General features: G+C 39.9%; 1 non-coding gene across 1 annotated transcript; it reads left to right on the top strand.

Annotated features, from left to right (window-relative positions):
* Window positions 1-13704: 13704 nt before the first annotated feature.
* Window positions 13705-13811, top strand: LOC141636304 (small nucleolar RNA R71). Its single transcript, XR_012540925.1, has one exon. It is a non-coding gene; the product is annotated as a small nucleolar RNA R71 (small nucleolar RNA).
* Window positions 13812-20476: the final 6665 nt, after the last annotated feature.

Raw genomic sequence — 20476 nt, 5'->3', positions numbered from 1 at the left:
GATGATGTTGTGATAAGCCCAGGCGGGTTCTGGCAGACTTGCCCTGGTGTCCTCACCGCTGGGAAATGGCAGATCGGCTACGGTCGATATATAGTCTAAGGGGATCGGTATGGGTGGGTGTTCGGGTTATGAGATATGAGTTGAGATGGAGATGGAGGTGACGGAGGAGCATGCATATCATATTTTGTTGTTTCATTGTATTCCCTACTCAACCTCGTGGTTGACCTGTGTATTCGTGAACACCTGTGACGATCCAAATATTGGGAGCAGGCTTGGGGTTTATGAGATAGGTGGGAGCTTGATGGGCGTGAGACACTGGATCGAGAAGACTTAGTAGCTAGATCATCATTTAGAAGACTTTCACTTTCATTTATGTTAGTTCCTTGTAATTTGATGTAAAAGAGGTTTTGTAATAATTAAGTTAAAGTAATTATATATTTTGCCTTGGAGTTTAATTTGTTATTCACTACCTCGGGAAACCGAGATGGTAACAGTCCGGTTTATTAGGGAATGTCTTGCTAAAGGCTCCTTCATAAATCGGGGTGTTACAAAGTGGTATCTGAGCGAACGATCCTCAGGCCTAAACCAATGAACGTAGGATGTGTCTAAATAAAATGAACCCCTGGGAATAAACTGTTAGGAGCTCACAGTGTGGTTAAGAAGGCGCCCTTAATACGTGCTCTTTTGCCCTCTCAGTTTTGAACCAGGTAACCCGAGAGAAAATTGAGTGAATGGGGTAGTTAGATGGAAAACCTTGGATATAATCGAGTTGATGTATACCTTGAGACCCATATATTCTAACCATTCTGCAGGACAACGTTACGGTAAGTATTTTGTATGAATGATGACGTGATCATATGATGTTGTGGAGATGAGAAATAAATTTTCGTGTTCAGATTGATAATCAATGAAGTGTTGGATTGTGGTAATCGTGAGCGTGAAAATAATTGCGAATTGATGATATTTATCTGGATGGATGTGAATGACGTGTTGATAGTGCTATTATGTCTAGTGATATGCGGTTATGTGATCCCGAAGCCATGCTAGTATAGTATTGTGATAGTAATCAGAAACACTATTGAATTGCTTGTTTCTAGTCATAGCAATCGTGATTTAGATGTAAGGAGTAGATCGAGATGCGAAGGGATTCTATGGGATAGATGTTTACGTAAGTACAAAGTGTGAGATTTAAGTTGGGATGGGTTAGTATACATAGTATGTTCATAAGAGCTTGTAACATAGTAAAGAATGACCTAGTGCTGAAACACGTTTTGTTTGATTTTACTCTTTAATTGACCTTACTGCCATTTCTTTTATGTTTATTGCCTATAGATGAAAATTTTATGAGAGATAGCTTCGTGAGTTAGTGTTCATTTGGCATTGGTTTCATGCTTATAGGATATACGGATTAGGAGTAATAAATATTTTAGTGGGCTGTGCTCAGGAAGTTCCTGTGCAGTGATGTTTCGGCCAACGATTTTGTAAAAATCCTCATTTAAATTGTATTAATAATTTTTGCATAATTCCAACTCCATCGATCAGAAGATTCGCATATGTTTTCAAATTGATAAGCCACGAAAATTCTTGATGTCTCTATATTAAATGGTAAGTTTTGCAAACTGACCCAAGTTTCGGACCAATTGCTGTCACATACTTGTTTGGACCAACTGAGTTGTAAAATCCTTTAAAAATTGAATTCTTGAGCTTTGGAGCTCATTCTTTTTCTCACGAATTATTAAGTTTCTGTATGTTATAAAAAGTAATATAACTCAAGTTTTCGTTGAACGGTTATTTATTCGTGATTTTTTTTGGAAGTTACAACGTGAATCATAACTTTTAAAATGTGAATGCTATGTTGAGTTTTCATGCAGTTGTTCGATTATTTCATGAGCCTTATTAATGTGAAATTATAGTGTCCTTATATGATGATAGAAGCACACATATTCATTGGTTATGTATCTTAACTAGTGATAAAAAAATAAATTAAAGTTTAGTTTATAACATTGTTGGCATGATAGTATGAGTGAAATTGAATAGCTTAATTTGATTCTTAATCTTGTTGAAATATTTTATAACAGTCCAGTTGTTTGCATATTTTATGCTTGGCATATTATAATATCTCTGGTGTGTTCATCATATTTGAATAGTGGTCGGATATATAAAAATATAAAACTATATTGTCATATCTTGGTAAAGTTGGTGGCGTTAAATGTTAACTTGATTGTTCTAATATACTCGCATGAATATTTATAATAATTATGTTTAAATGTTTACACATGGATGGTAGTAATGAGTATGTCTAAATGTTCACACATGTAGGATGTCATCTGAGTTCTAATGTCTTTTATGTGAGTATGTGTGCCTATAGTTATACTTATTACTTTCATTGCATTAATTTATTTCAGTTGAACCTAAACTTATGATATGATAATAAAATAGTGTTGTTGCTCCTTATTGGATATGTTCATAGTTGTATTGTCATGAAATGCTAAGGTGATTGTTGCAATTGTCACGATATTTGAAATATAGTTTGATATAGTTACGATATAGTTACGATATTTGAAATATATTCTCGAACCGTCGCTATGAATTATAATGAGATAACCCTTTGATGATTCACATGTTATGCGTATGTTTAAATGATAGTCGTTATAGTTACGTTTAATTGAGCCGCGAGTTGCCTATTTGTTCAAACGTGCAGAAACCAGAGAACTTGTTCACCTTGCTAATCTTTTGTCATAGATAATGTTTTACAAGTTATATGATGGTATATGTACATGTTTAAGTTGTTTATGCGATATCTTTTATTTTCTTGAAAATGAATTATCTTTGAGTTGATGGATACAATTGAATGGTATGGTTGCTAAAATGTTAAACATATGTGTGATATGGAAGTAATTTTGTTGTTATTGTGAATCATATAACCATTAATACTCAATTGTAATTTCAGTTGTTTGACTTCTACATTATTAAGTTAATTACTCATGACTTAATCGATGGTTCCGTAAGGAGTTTAACAGGAATTTTATAATGTGCCTCCGATCTAAACTAATAATCTTCTTATATTGACTATATGGTTAGACTCTTGTCTAGTTCTTATGACGTGATAAATCGTTTTAAAATTTAACATGTGATTGAGTTGGTACTTATACTTTTGTGTGACCATGCAACCCGTGATAAATAGATCTGTAATAAAGAGGTAAAATTTTGATTGAACACAGTTAATTTGTAGTTACTTGCTTTACATCATGGTACGAATCGTATACTTTGATGAGACGTCACCAGGGAATGTGTACTATCTAAAAGGTCCCCGATTAAATCTTTGTAGTCGTGTTAGCCGTGAATATAAGCGAGTAAAGAAGTGCAACTAAAATCCTGATGTTGAGTTAATAGTCGTTCATTAGTAAAGATAGGACTGAAATGAATAAGATGAACCTGTAAATTACGAAATATGAGTCGACACCTAAGCTCGTATTGTTTGAAAGAATTGAGTTAAGTTTATCTGATTTTGAGTTAAATGGATTCTATGGACGGCTCTGTTATAAGATTTATGTTAAGAAAGTTATTCACCGTCCAGTATGAAAGTAAAAGTTTTGAAAATGAAGTTAAATTTTGTCGTGTGAGTATAAATTGTATGAGATTTCCAGCCGAGTGTGCGGTTGTATGGTTTCATGATATTTGCTAGTCCTGGGGAATGAAGCTAGAACGGAGTCACAAATAGTGGGTTAATTTAGTCATGTTGTTCGTTCATGTAGTGAATTAGTGGGTTGAGGTTAGTTACGAATGTCAAAACGGGAAATGTAATGTGGTGATTTAAGTGAGTTGTGTGTTAACATGGTATGTTGATATTAGCATGATATGTAATGAATATTTGTAAAATTGGTGTAGTTAAATACATTTAATCTTTTATGTCATGGTGTTGGGTGCGGTTTAAATATATTTAGCACCAAGAATGAAATTTTATGTATGATAGTATTGTATGTTAACTTTCCAATATCATTTGTTTACTCGCTTGACTCACTCGACCAATAAGCTTGTAAAATTTGCCAATCAATGTGCATTCGTCATTCGTCATTCGACCAATATTTCTTGGAAAATATGCTATTTGACATGAACCATATGTGAGCACCTAAGCATCTTCATCTTTGTAACCTGAGTAGTAATGTATAAATTAGATTGACAAGTAGATCCTGTGAATGTTATTGCATGTATTGATTGATATGAAGAGTGTTTAGATTAATACTTAAATGTCTTAAGTTATTCAACGTGGCTTTTGCTCCGATCCGTGGCGATGTCAGAAAGTGAAAGCAGAATCGTAGCTTCCTTGAGAGAGCTTGTATATTGATTGTCTTTAGTAGGGATTAGTTAACTTGAACGTGAGTTGTGAATCTTTTATCCTCTTTCGTTGTTAGCGATAGTTTGAGAACTTTTGTTATAATAATGAAGGTTACGGGGACGTAACCATGTTTAAGGAAGGTAGGATTGTAAAATCTTTATACTTTCATGTGTGATTTCTCAGTTTGGCTATATTGGTTATGCGTTGTGTGGGTTATGTTGGAGTGTTACATGATGTGTTTCTGTTATGGTTAAACTTCGGGATGAAGTTTCTTTTAAGGAGGGTAGACTGTAATACCCAGTATTTTAATATGATATTATATTAGGCCGAGTTACCAGCTGGGTCGTGTAGTGTATTTGTGACTCGGGTAATTATGTGACTCAGGTTTTAATTAATCTAACTAGGCTAGGCCCGTATCGTCTTAATAGCACCTATCCTATATGTATAACCCATCTAACCAAACCCTAATCTCCCTATCACCATATTCATTTTAACCATGAGAAAAGAGAGAAAAGAGAGAAGAGGGAGCCGTGTGTGAAGGGAGCCGCGTGAGGAATTGGGAGGCGATTTCTCAGCCTATTCTCATCCTATTTCGTAAGTAGACTATCCTATTACCTTTTTATTCAATTATTAGCATAATTATAGTAGTATTGGGATAATTTTCGTAACCCTAGAATTGGTTTGGGGGTTTTTGATTATAAATTGTATGAGATAAATGAATGGAATAGTTACAAAGCAATTTCTGATTCGTTGGTCTGTGTTATTTGAGTGTTTTACCTGTCTTAAAGCCATGGGATGCAAAAAGATAAAGAAGAGACTCATGTTTATTCCACGCCTAGTTTATTCCTGTGAAAATTGGTAGCATTTCACCGTGTAGTTTTTCCTGAAGAAATTATTTGTGAACGTCTATCTAAAAAGTCCGCAAATCAGTAGAGGCTGAAAGATTACTTCTAAAACATAATTTAGATATTGAATTGGTGTTGGGTCTTTTTTATATATTTAATTTAAAGAGTTTAGATGAGTTAGGCGTTGGTTTTACTTAAGAATCATTTGTCAAACTCGTTTTATGAATCAATACTTTTTATGCGACGGTTTCTGTCAGTTTTTGGAAATCAATCTGAAAACCCTTGATAAGTTTGGAATTTGAGAAAAACACGTTAGATATAAATTATAGCTAAGACTCATGGGGGTCCAATTCAATTGGCCTTGCATCAATTCGAATTTTCTGGAATTAGTTATTCATTTTATACCGAGTCTGCCATGAGCAGGAAAATCAGGAAAAGTCGTGTTTGTTCATTAAATTGATATTCCTATTAAGTTATGATGAGTCTAGGTTATGTGCATGATTAATTGACTGAGTAGATGGTAATTATACATAATTATGTTATGTAGGTGATGGATAAGTGAAGGATCATAAGTGATTGCTTGTGTGTGCTTGGATTGCGAAAAGGTAGGGAAATGCACTTGACTTATTATCGTTGATGTTGAATTGTGTTGACTTGTTTGTGTTTCGTATGACCAAACTGTGAACGTTGACTTGCTTCGCGGCTGTTGATTTACGTTATGATTCATATACTGGAAGGTGATTGACTGAATTGATCGTATTGAGTATGTTATCACAACATTTGGTAACCGGCATGATTTTATGATTGATCAGTTCAAGGATATATATATTGTGTTGCATTAATTTCTTTTGAGCATTCATATGCATTGGAGATGGAGGATGTTGTGGTGATGTGGTGTGGTGAAGATGATGTTGTGATAAGCCCCGGGCGGGTTCTGCGCAGACTTGCCCTGGTGTCCTCAACTTGGAAGTGGCGGATCGGCTACGGTCGATATATAGTCTAACCAGGGGATCGGTATGGTGGGTGTTCCGGGTTATGAGATATGAGTTGAGATGGAGATGGAGGTGACGGAGGAGCATGCATATCATATTTTGTTGTTTCATTGTATTCCCTACTCAACCTCGTGGTTGACCCTGTGTATTCGTGAACACCTGTGACGATCCAAATATTGGGGAGCGGGCTTGATGGGTTTATGAGATAGGTGGGAGCTTGATGGGCGTGAGACACTGGATCAGAAGACTTAGTAGCTAGATCATCATTTAGAAGACTTTCACTTTCATTTATGTTAGTTCCTTGTAATTTGATGTAAAAGAGGTTTTGTAATAATTAAGTTAAAGTAATTATATATTTTGCCTTGGAGTTTAATTTGTTATTCACTACCTCGGGAAACCGAGATGGTAACAGTCCGGTTTATTAGGGAATGTCTTGCTAAAGGCTCCTTCATAAATCGGGGTGTTACAGTATTTCCGGGGAGTAGTGACCTATGTCGAAAGAGTAGTGATGTCGTTTTGTTCCCGTGTCTTGTGCTTTGAGATAGGTGAGTTGAACTTCGGGGACAAAGGTCTTTTTAAAGGGGGAAGACTGTAATACCCGCCATTTTAGAGATCCGTTGACCAGCGTTGACTGACCTTGGGAGCGGTAATAGTCCTTAGAAGTGCGTACCAAAGTGATCATGTGTTGTGAGTTAGGGGTGGTACTCGATAGAGTAGAGGCTACTCGGTCGAGTAGCTTTGATACTCGATCGAGTAGGGGACACTCGATCGAGTAGGTGGGCCACTCGATCGAATATCGTGTTTTCAGCGAGGGTTTATAATCGCGTTTTGTTATATCCGCAATTATTTTCGCCTCATTTCTTCAGATCCTTAGGTCGCATCTTTCCCTTCCCTTCACCATATAACCTCCATGGGAGCCTTTGAAGGTCCTTGTGCCTTAGGAGAGCATAGCTTGAGTCGAGTAGCGATCCTTTGCCAGGTTTCTCCTTGTAGGTATGTCGTCATCATCATCTGTATCCTTGTCTTTGCATTTAGGGTTTGCTTGGTAGTGATAGATGGTTGTGTTATATATATATATATATATAGGTGTTTCTTGGTTGCTGGATGTTGCGTGTGTGGACATGGATTGGTTGCAGTTGCTTAAAGGTAGGTTCGCCTTCTCAGTTTCTGTAGATGGTCTAGTGTGTCGGTTGTTGTGTCGTGTGGGTGTATTGTGGTTGTGTATATTTTCGTATTCGTATTGTGACGGTTGTTGATTGTGATTGTTTGTCTCTGGTTCTCGAGATGCGTTCTCGGCTGAGTGGAGTCACTTGCGGGAGTGGCTTCACGCCCTAGTTTCGCCCTCCGTGGAACCCGCCACGGGAGGGGATGTGCACATTAATGGGACAGGGTTATCGCTCGGTATGATGAGCGGGGCTTAGGTGGGTGATACCCGTCGTTGTGAGTACCAAAAATAAGATTTATAATTTCCTATTAAGACTAACCTAGGCTAGTGGTAACAGGGTCGAACCACAAGGAGGCAAACGTAATTTCTAGCTGTCTAATTCTAGTCTAAGGTAACGAGTGTAGGGGTTGAGTTGAATTGGTCTATAGCTAAGAGTAAACAAAGACAATAAACTTAAAAGACGGATTAAACAGATAAAGAAGGGGTACTAGGATGGTCGGTTCATTATAGCTTCGGCGGCAGCATACTAAGTCGGTCTGAATCAAACACAGGTGAGGCGGGAAAACAAGATGTCCTCTCGGTCCACTCTTAACAGATAGCATCTCTCGATCTCGCTATAAGTCCCTAATATCACTAATACTGACTATCGTCCTGAAAAGTGACTAACGGTCTAAACTATACCTATCTTTCGATCTCAGACAGTTTAGTCATTTTAATTGGTGGTCTAACAACTGTCCCTATCTCTCGATCTAATGGGTCAGTCATAAATTAAGCATCTAACTGGTCGCATGCATTCGATTCGTTAAATACAACATTAAAATCAATTAAAACGAAAGGTAACCTCACATGGTCAGTCGATCGACCAGGTATGGCGGTCGATCGACTGACACGCGAATTCAGTCCAAAACAATACTACGCCGCCTACGCTATAATTCGCCTACATCCTAGCACAATTAATCTAGCTACTCATGGTACTCATAAAAACAACAATAACAATATGAACTAATGAATTCATGCTTGAAGTATTCAAATAACAAATAGCGATAAACGATAATTGGCTTTGGATACTAACTAGCAATTCTATACTAACAATGAAATAAGGATAAATCGAAATAAGGCAGAAGAATACCGAGATTGTAGAGGAACGATTGAGAATAAGAACGAAAATTCCAATGCTAATCAATACTCCGAACCCTAATTATAAAACTAAATATTACTGTGTAAAACTTAGGTAAAAATTCGGATCCAAAACTGAATGTCCTATGTTACGTTATATAGCCAACATACGTAACAACTTATTATCAAAACCTAAACATAATGGGCTTGCGCTTCCTCGGTCTTTTAATTTAAATGCTGGGATAGCAGATTGGTCGATCGACTGATGGTAGTGGTCGATCGACTGATCCTCAGTGTACAGTAGCTTCTGGAACCCACATATTGGTCGATCGACTGAAGGTATTGATCGATCGACTGCTTGAGCTGCTATTAACTTCTAAAATCTCGTGGATTTATCTTTTGGGCCTTGAAATGCGCACCAAGCTCGTTCTTCGGGTGAATACTTCACGTCAATTGCAATGCAGGATAGTCGGGGACGGATTTAGCTCGATTTCCGCTGGATTCTTCACATTTCTGCAATAATGTACAAAAATACGGAAGTAGACGGAAATAGGGAGAAATGTAGCATAAACTACATGAATGAGCTCTGAAATGCGTGTAAAATGGGATGTAAAACATCATATAAAAGACACGCATCAAACTTCCCCAAACCGAACCCTTGCTTGTCCCCAAGCAAGAACGAGACTCGATCTAATGACCTAATGGAACGAGTTCAATCTCAGAGCGAAATGCAAAATGTAAAGCCTAAACCAATTTAATGCACAACCAACAATCAACTAGCAAATGAATCATGCAAACGAGTTATGGAGTCGTTAAAACTACTGAACCGTCAATTGTAGAGACTTATCAAATTGGACTCTCACGGGTCGCTCAAATCACTCAAAGAAGCATAGGTGAATAATGTAAAGATAGAAAGAATTCATTTGTAGTGACACTCACCTAACTACGACCTATAAGAACATGCCTGCAGTCTAATATGAAAGCAATCTCTACAACCGTACATACGCATTCCAACCAACAAGAGACCATGACACATGCCGAGGTATATATGTGGATATGTGAGGTATGGGTAAGAAGAGGCAAAACATTTATGGAAAAGTGGAGGTACAGGTGATCAAGCTAGTACCGAAACGGAACCATATGGCAACATCCAACTTCTTGCTCAAAAACAAATGAAACGGTGCTATAGCAAGCACAAATCTCACAATCTCCAGGTATAAAAGTAATCAACTAACTCCCCATAAAATATGAATAATACATGGGAGCAAAAATCGCCAAAAGATAAGGATTTTGAATTATGCGAATTGATTCTTTCTCTTTCTCTCGAACCTCAGTCGATCGACCAAAAGGGGCAATCGATCGACTGCACGAACAGTACATAACTCTTTTTCTTTTCTCTCGAATCATTTTTTTTCTTTTCTTCTTTTTCTTTTCTTTTCTTTCTTTCCTTCCTTCATTTCATTTTCCCAACTAAATCTCAATAAGAGCATTTACTACCAAAAACTAAGTAACAATCCCAAAAACTAAACTACTAGCTTGACCAAGGCAGGCTAAGTGTAGGATGTAGTAAATAGGACAAAAAGGATATTTTTGGCAGTGTGGGGCTTATGAGTGAAACGAGAAAAGGGAAACCTCTACCACATGTGTCAACTAACCACAGACCGAATGCATACAGGTATTAAGCAGATTAAGTTCATATTTATGCACATTGATATGACATGTCTTATAAGGAGTACTACTCACATTCCTAAATAAACCGGTCATAGATGTCACTAGTTATAGGCTCTAAATCTCAGAAATATGATGTAGATTGCCAATTTTCAAAGTCAAGTCTCAAGTCCATCAAATAATGAACGAAAACTCGTGGGTATGCATTTACGATTCTACTAATAACATGCCAATTAGCAAGGCTCAGGCAAAAACAAATGCAATTGCAATGCCATCATTGAAATACTACCGTTCCGACTCGACCTATATGCTAAAATAAACGTGCATTTTATTGAATTTGTTTGAAATTTTTTCAATTTTTTTGAATTTTTTCGTATATATATATGAAATGAAAAAGCAATGCAAAACAAAATGTAAACGTGAATGCAAGCAAATGATATGCGACGCAAAACCCTTCCCCAAACCAAATCACACAATGTCCCCATTGTGCAAAATCATGTAATGAAATAAAAGAGAAATGGGAATTTGCGGGAAAATGAAGTAAATAAGACATGAAGTGAAAATTGGGAACTCACAAGACTTTAAGCGCAGCAAAAAGGAAACCTCCCCAAACTAGCGTGAGCTAGGAGGTTTCGAGTGAGCGCATGATGCTACCAATAAGTACCTGAAAGACAAATAAAACCCACGCATAAAATCGAGAAGACAATTTTGAAACGGTAAATATGTGCACAAATGAGAAAATTAAAAGAAATAAATAATTTGACGGAAAGTAAAGTGGAGTAGAAAACTCCCTTAAGTCCGCATATCGACCAAACACAGCAGGGGAGAGGTCGTGAACAGGTACAACAGCGTCCTCGGTCGATCGACTAAGAAAGGTAGTCGATCGACCAAGGTGGCAGGAACAGTAGCTCCTGGAAAGTGCAACTCAGTCGATCGACCAATGTAGCCAGTCGATCGACTGAAAATACTGCTGTACTCCTTATTTCTTCGTATTTGCTCAATTACTTGAGCTAAAAAGGTTGAAAAACCTGCAAGTGCATAGTAATACGCGCCCAAAATTGCGCAAAAACCCAAGGCAAAGTCTCAAACATATAAAATCCTAAGCAAGCAAAATAAAATGCGAAGTTTCGCGCACACAAAAGCAATAAAAAGTGTATAACAAAAGCAAATAAAAAGTTTTGAAAACATGTGATCAACTAGTAGTTGATCAAGAACGGCCACGGAATGGCCCACTTCGTCGGCTTCTGGCTACTAGAGGTAGCCTCAACGGTGCTTATCTTATCAGCTGCACCCTTCCTAGCCTCCACGTCCGTATGGCTTAACGGATCAACACTTTCATCATCTCCCCAGTCAATGACCTATTCTTGCTCATCACAGTCCAAGTCGGACTCCCTTGCCTTGACCGGCTCGTCATCAACTTCCTCATCAGTGGCATAGCTAAGGCAACCAAGACCTCCTCGTGAAACGATTGGCTTCTTCGCAGCTGGAGTGACTTGCAGTTCTTCCTTCCCCAAACCAGCTCCTGCAATATCAGAAATAGACAAATCTTCCTCCAATTTGCTCCCAATCTGGGGCGGAGGGGTTACAACAGGAATAGAGATATGTGAATCGGGAAGCACAAAGTACGATTTCATGTCAGAAACCGTGTTACAAGTCACAGGCCACATGGGGTCCTTTTTCTTAGATGGCTGGGCAAAAACAATAGAGTGCTTGCCCACTTTAAAAGTCAGGGTTCCTAGACCGACATCTATGATCGCACCGTGAGTGTGCGAGAAATGGCCTACCCAAAATAATGGGAATATGGGCATCCTCAGGCATGTCAAGTACCACGAAGTCGACGGGGAAGAAAAACTTCCCTATTTGGACAGGGATGTCCTCCAAGACTCCTACTGGCTGGACCGCATATCGGGCAGCCATCTGTACTGTCATATCTGTCACTGCAAACCTGGTCAATTTGAGCTTCCTAGCTAGACTCAAAGGCATAACGCTTATACTAGCTCCTAAGTCACATAATGCCTTCTCAATAGAGAAGGTACCTATATTGCAAGGAACAGAAAAGCTACCCGGGTCCTCTAGCTTATGGGGTGCAGTGTGAGACAAATAAGAACAAGTTTCCTCAGTCAGTGCGACAGTATGCACATTTTCAAGTGACTTTTTCTTAGACAGGAGTTGTTTCATGAATTTAGTGTAGGCAGGCACTTGATTAACCAACTCAAGGAAAGGAACTTGTACATTCAAACTACGAATAACCTTTTCAAATTTATTGAAAGATACCTGTTCCTTTTTCGGCACTAGTCGCTCTGGATATGGGGCTGAGAGAAGTACCTTAGCCCTTTCTTCTAAGTCTCGCACGCCAACATCCGTGGACTTAGGCTGAAAGTCCACCTCCTTCTCCTTATTGAAGCTTGAACCCTCCTCAGACCGTCTTAAATGTGAGCCATTGACTGTCATTGGGTCGAACTTCGGAATCGGGACGGACCCATCAGCACTCGGGTCTTTCCCCAACACTTTCGGAGTTGTCGAACCCCGGAACAAATGGTCTCTCAAATTATCGGGCATTGAAGGACGAAATTTCTCACTATCAGCAGGGGTCTCAGTCGATTGACCACCTTGCTCAGTCGATCGACTGAGGTGTACAGTTCCAGAAGCTCCTGTAACCCGCATATCAGTCGATCGACTGGGCATATCAGTCGATCGACTGATATACCTGGTAGACGCCTTTTTCTTTGAATTATTCGTTACAGCTTTGTTTTGACTTGGTTCCGCCTCATTCTTTTCAGGGGCATCCTCGACTATAGCAGGCCCCTCCAGGGTAGACCCACTCCTCAAAGTAATGGCATTCAGGGTCTCTTTCTGGTCAGTTTGAGTGGGTAAGTGTCCGGGAGCTCGAGTGGTACTCTTACTAGCCAATTGAGCAATTTGGCTCTCTAGTAGCTTCATCCCGGCCTCTCTAGCTTGGGACTCCTTCAGCAACAAGTTCTTAAACTCAGCAAAATCAGAACCATGGGATTGTTATTCTTCTTTGCGGCACAGACATAGGGAGGTTTTTGGTATTGTTGTTGCTTATGATGAGGGGGCACATAAGCTTCTGCTTCTTTTGTTGTGGAGGTTGAGTCGGATTCGGGACATTCGGCTACTCCACCTCAAGTTGGGGTGGACATTCGGCTCATAGTACGTGTTTGTCGGCCTATAGTGTTGAAAGGCAAAGACAAGACTCGAAAAGGATCGGGACAATTCTCTGAGACATGTCCCTCAGCTCCACATCTTCTACAGACGAAAGGAACGTCTGAAAGAGCATTTACTTGGTACATCCCACCTTTAGAAGCTCCTCCCAATTCATATTTGTCAAACCTTGCAGTGAGGGCTTCTAGTGCAGCAACAGAGGAAGATTCAGCAGCTCTCCTCTGGTTTCCTCTCGAATTCCCATATTCGGCCTTATGAGTGGCCAGATCATCGATGATCTTCCACCCCTTGGTCTCTCCCATGTTCTCAGCAAATCGGCCATTGGCTGCAGCATCCAATATGGCCCTCTGATCGTCATACAGTCCATTATAGAACTGATTGCACAAGCTCCATTTTTCGAACCCATGGTGCGGTATGGTTCGCACCAGTTTCTTGAAACGGACCCATGCTTCATGGAAGTTCTCATCTGGCCCTTGTTTAAAGCTCGTGATCTGAGCTCTAATGGCATTTGTCTTCGAGGCAGAGAAGTAGTTTTTGTAGAATGCCAGGGCTAAGGAATTCCAGTCGGTGATCCCATGTGCGGCTCGGTCCAGATCTCTATACCACTCTCTTGCAACATCACGAAGAGAGAAAATGAACATGGTCTCCTTGATCTGATCTTGGGTCACACCGGCCGGCGGGGGTATAGAGCAGCAATAATCAATAAAAATCTCCATGTGCTTGGCTGCATCTTCATTTGCAGCTCCCCCGAACTAGTTTTTCTCAACCAGGTTAAAATAGGAAGGCTTTGGCTCGAATTTTCTTGCCTCCCCAGGTAGTTCGAATCCTTTGTAGAGATTCGCAGCTGTAGGCTCTGAGTGACTAGCAATGGTTGCTTCTTCAGCCATGTTGGGATTTTACGGAGAAGTAACTGTCTCAGCTGAAGAAGTAGAGGCAGGAGATGTAGGTAGATCTCCTTCGAACAGAGTGTTCTCGTAGTAGCTTGACAGAGTACTCAGCTCTTCCTCTGTCGGTAATACCCTTTGTGACCGTCTCAACTTGCGCAAGGATTTCTCGATCTCAGGGTTTAATGGTACTAGTTCACCACCCTGTGACCTGCGCATAAGAAGAAATTACAAAAAGAATATAAGAAAAGTTTAAGGAACGGAAGTCCCTTAAACTAAAGAAAGACTAAATAAAAACAGCTAAAAATTAGAGCAATTGTCTCCCCGGCAACGGCGCCAAAATTTGATACCCGTTGTTGTGAGTACCAAAAATAAGATTTATAATTTCCTATTAAGACTAACCTAGGCTAGTGGTAACAGGGTCGAACCACAAGGAGGCAAACGTAATTTCTAGCTGTCTAATTCTAGTCTAAGGTAACGAGTGTAGGGGTTGAGTTGAATTGGTCTATAGCTAAGAGTAAACAAAGACAATAAACTAAAAAGATGGATTAAACAGATAAAGAAGGGGTACTAGGATGGTCGGTTCATTATAGCTTCGGCGGCGACATACTAAGTCGGTGAATCAAACACGGGTGAGGCGGGAAAACAAGAGGTCCTCTCGGTCCACTCTTAACAGATAGCATCTCTCGATCTTGCTATAAGTCCCTAATATCACTAATACGACTCTCGTCCTGAAAAGTGACTAACAGTCTAAACTACACCTATCTTTCGATCTCAAAGATTACAGTTTAGTCATTTTAATTGGTGGTCTAACAACTGTCCCTATCTCTCGATCTAATGGGTCAGTCATAAATTAAGCATCTAACTGGTCGCATGCATTCGATTCGTTAAATACAACTTTAAAATCAATTAAAACAAAAGGTAACCTCACGTGGTCAGTCGATCGACCAGGTATGGCGGTCGATCGACTGACACGCGAATTCAGTCCAAAACAATACTACGCCGCCTACGCTATAATTCGCCTACATCCTAGCACAATTAATCTAGCTACTCATGGTACTCATAAAAACAACAATAACAATATGAACTAATGAATTCATGCTTGAAGTAATTCAAATAACAAATAGCGATAAACGATAATTGGCTTTGGATACTAATTAGCAATTCTATACTAACAATGAAATAAGGATAAATCGAAATAAGGCAGAAGAATACCGAGATTGCAGAGGAACGATTGAGAATAAGAACGAAAATTCCAATGCTAATCAATACTCCAAACCCTAATTATAAAACTAAATATTACTGTGTAAAACTTAGGTAAAAATTCGGATCCAAAACTGAATGTTCTATGTTACGTTATATAGCCAACATACGTAACAACTTATTATCAAAACCTAAACATAATGGGCTTGCACTTCCTCGGTCTTTTAATTCTAAATGGGATAGCAGATTGGTCGATCGATGATGGTAGTGGTCGATCGGTGATCCTCGATTATGTCTGATAGCACGGAACCCGCATATTGGTCGATCAACTGAAGGTATTGGTCGATCGACTGCTTGAGCTGCTATTAACTTCTAAAATCTCGTGGATTTATCTTTTGGGCCTTGAAATGCGCACCAAGCTCGTTCTTCGGGTGAATAATTCACGTCAATTGCAATGCAGGATAGTCGGGGACGGATTTAGCTCGATTTCCGCTGGATTCTTCACATTTCTACAATAATGTACAAAAATACGGAAGCAGGCGGAAATAGGGAGAAATGTAGCATAAACTACATGAATGAGCTCTGAAATGCGTGTAAAATGGGATGTAAAACATCATATAAAAGACACGCATCAGTGGGAACAACTGTGGTCCCCCACTGGCAGGGCTGGTCCAGTGGACAGTCGGTGACGGAGATTGATTGGAGTGGGTGTGATTGTGTGTGTAACTGATTGTGTTGTGTTGTATTGCTAGATGTCGTTGGTATTGCCATGTCTTATCTCAGTACTGACCTTGTGTGGTTGTCTTGTTGTTTTATGTGTCTGCCGTGATCCCTTATGGTGAGCAGTCTGTCTTAGCAGGTGTTTATGTCGTTGATAGCTGGAGTCCGGGCAGGGATGAGTCTTCACGAGATTTGATAGTAATAGCGAGTAGCCATTGAGTTGTATCTTTTATATCGTCTGTTGGTTTTGAATCACTTGTAATATAACATAATTGTTCTTTTATCGACATTTGATTATTATTGTCCTCGGGCAACCGAGATGGTAATGCCCTTATATGCTAAGGAAGGCCTGGTTAAGGCTCCTCTGGATATGGGGGTGTTACACCTTTACAACATAAATGGCTTGCAACATTTTTAACATGTTTGTATGATCAAATACCATGAATCCCCTATGAACCCATGACATCCTAGCACTTTTAATCAATTGTTTACATCCTTCCTTTTATTGCTTGTTTTACCTTATTGTTTGCATTAGTCTAGACACAACTACAAACCCAAACAAATTGTGACACTAGTATAAATTAAGATAGATAGACTAAGAACCCAAAGCACACCGTCCCATGGATCGACCCCGACTTACCACTAACTAGTTGTTTGTTGAGAATATAAATGTGTTTGATTGGATGTGACCCGACGACATCACCCACATCAATAGGGCCTTCTCCAGTTAAGATCTTGAGAATACGGTCTCGGCGATCGGTCCACTAGACGGTCTTCCTCCAGCCTTGTGCAGCTTTCTCCGGGTCAGTGTCGGAGATCAAGGCGGTTGGGTCAAACTGGTTGTCCTTTAGGGTGGTGTTGATGATATCCTCATAGTCGAGGTGATTGATGTTATCCTCTCCAAAGAGGAGGGTGACAGCTTGTTCATCGAGGCATGACGACGACTTAGACTCGGTTGATGCAGCTTCGGTTTTGTCGGGGATGAAGTAGCAGTCCTGGAAGACTTCCACACCCGGGTATCTGGTCTTGCCCACAGAGTCATAGATCGGCTCCGGAAAGCCATGGTAGAGCTCGGACTCTCCCTCGGGGACAAAGTATCCATTAAGAGTCAGATGATAGGGATGGAGGATAACCCCATGCTTCTTGCGTTTTCGAACTAGGAGGTTCATCTCCTGGATATCTTCATCGGTAGGTTCATAGCCCAGTCCAAAGGGGATGTTGGGGACCTTAGCCTGTTTCAAGGGAGGTAAGGTGCTCTTCAGTGGATTGAGGGGCAGACCCGGGAAGTAACCTTGGCGCATCATGATGCGGTTGACTGTGAGGTTGGCAAACGGGTCACAATCAATGGGTGTTGATTCATCAGTTATGGCATTCACGGCTTGGAATGCCCAAATTTCATTATCATCCTTGTAACACCCCCATACTCCAAGTGCCTTACCAGGACCACTCAGGTATAAAGATGCTACCATCTCGGTTACCCGAGGCATGATAATCATAAGACAATGAAGAAACATACTTTATTAAACAAGTTAAGTGATTACATAACAAAACCAACTGTAAGCAAAATACAACTGCTCTCAAACTATAAACCAACAGAAAGGAACTGTCCTAACAAACACAGCGGAAGACTAAAGACTCTGATATGTGATGACTCCATCCCCAGCTAGATCCCACGCGTATCCAAGATATACACCTTACAAACAGCTGCTCACCACCCCGAATGGATCACCACGATTTTAAAACATTTAAACGGGGTCGAGTACTAATCACACAATTTATATACATATCAACAATCCGATAAAAAGACAGCTCACACCGTCACACATACAATCACACCAATCCCAACAATCTCAATCACCGACTGTCCACTGGACCAGCCCGCCGATGGGGGACCGGCCGTACCCACCAAATCCCCGCTCTTCATACCGAGCGATAAACCCATGTTCATTAATGTGCACATCCCCTTCCGTGGCGGGTTCCACGAAGGGCGAAACCAGGGCGTGAAGCCACTCCCGCAAGTGACTCCACTCAGCCGAGAACGCATCTCGAGAACCATAGGCAACCAGTCACAATCACAATATCAACAACCGTCTGAATCTATCAACAATGTACAATCACAATCACAGCCGTCACAATACAATTACTATAACAAACAATCAATCTCAACACATCAACAATCATCCCATTATGGGACTAATACTGAGTAGGAAATCCTACCTGGTAAGCACACAATCGACGGTCTCTCTCTCTTTGAGTCAAAAGCTTCCTCTATGAACCCTCCTCCTATCATACAACATATAGAGGCTACCAAATCACATACTACACATAAACCCCCAAATATCTAAATTAGGGTTTAACCAAATCAAAGGAAAGACAATAAAAAGGGTACATAGATCTTACCCTCGACGCAAGGAACTCAACGGTATAACCAACGACGCGAACTGACCTTCCAAACTCCGGGGATTGCTAATTATGCGATTAGGATGAAGAACTTGCTTGCTTCCTCTCTTAAACAGTAATTTAGGTTTTGCAAAAGTGATTTAGAATAATGACGATAAAGCTTATATACCTTAATCGCGTAATTAACAAAACCCGAGAAAACTCCCCGTAAAAAATAGGACACTCGATCGAGTACCGAGATACTCGATCGAGTACCCCCCCTTACTCGATCGAGTATCCACGTTACTCGATCGAGTACCCAACAGGTCAGAAACTATTTTAAAACGCAACTCACCCTTACTCGACAGAGTAAGGCCTACTCGATAGAGTACCCAAAGACTTATAAATACGGAGTATTACAGTCTTCCCTCCTTAAAAAGAACTTCGTCCCCGAAGTTCAACCCATACATAAAAACAACCATACTGACTCGACCAAGACACCACAACTTAGCTAAGGACTCAAGAACTCGACCGAACATCGAACATGAACTCTTGACACCCACTCCACCAACTATGTTTACTTCCACAACATGACTCACTATATCGTATCTACCACATATATATCTCTCACGACACCAACTACCATCCTCTAATGCTGCTAGCTCCATAATATCATCAACTATCAAATCCAATACCAAGACACTCATAGAAATCAAACGGAATGTTACATTCTACCACCCTTAAAAGGAACTTCGTCCTCGAAATTTACTCACACTCGTAACCTCATCATCCAACTGTCAGCACTAGTGAAATATTTTCACACTCCTAAACATCGCGCTACTACAAGCACGGTCATGACCTTTAATAAAATCACCCACAACACGAATCGATCTTATATTCTACATCAAGACTCAACTTCCGAATATATTATCATATGTACAACCATCAAAATCTGTTTTATCGCATCCTACTCCTCTTAAGCCAAATGTTACGTCCTCGTAACTCACTAATACCCAAACCATATCTATATCTCATTACCCTCTGTACCACCACATGTCAAAGATAACCGTCTATAAACCAAACACTCACCATTCTTATAACTCACGATCCGCACTCGTTACGTACACGCACACTAGATCCTCAAGTTCTTTCTTTCATTACCGTAAAACTCATACACAACTTAACATGACACTAATTCCCCAAACACCCTACACTCACTGTCTCAACAAAAGATTATGAACTACATGCCGCTTTCAGATCATTACAACACATGTTCCACGAATCATTTTCCATTACCATGTCTCCGATGTCTCATCCGAAAACAAGATCAAAATTATCAGAACAACCTCTCACAACCGTGTCCCATCAACAGAATATCACTATAACATGACAACAACGAAAATATATACAACTCTATTTCATATCATATTCTACCTCATTCCCAACTTAACCCGGTAAAGAAAACATCAATCAACAGACAACTATCTATCTGCACAAACTGAAACTCGCAGGGAGCAACATCAAACAAAACAACAATCTATGTATAACTCGTATGTACTTTCAAAACTCGAATCATAATCATCCCGCCGACTCCACCACAACCGGTGACGGCATCACAACACCGCCACCAACAGCCACACCGTAGTGCGAAAATACCCGCATCACAGCACTATGTACCGTGCCCGGATCACCACCCGAGGCACCCCAACCACACCGATAGACATCACAACTGCATACAATTCCCATAAACTCGACTCAAAGATAACTTCTCAGACAAGAAAAACTTACTCAAATCGACTTTATTAAATCACCACGCAACATATTATATGGATAAACAGATAAGCATCTCATGAACATCATTTCTACCATTTCACGGAATACACATGTGTTATCAATACACATAAAATTATAACTAGCCATGTCAAATCAATCAAATTATTACCTTTTTGGATATCATTCAATTAAATTATCGTGTCCAACATATA

Source organism: Silene latifolia, chromosome Y, assembly GCF_048544455.1.
Source record: "Silene latifolia isolate original U9 population chromosome Y, ASM4854445v1, whole genome shotgun sequence".
Classification (NCBI taxonomy): domain Eukaryota; kingdom Viridiplantae; phylum Streptophyta; class Magnoliopsida; order Caryophyllales; family Caryophyllaceae; genus Silene; species Silene latifolia.
Note: the sequence above shows the minus strand (reverse complement) of the source record. Positions and strands in the feature narration are given on the sequence as shown.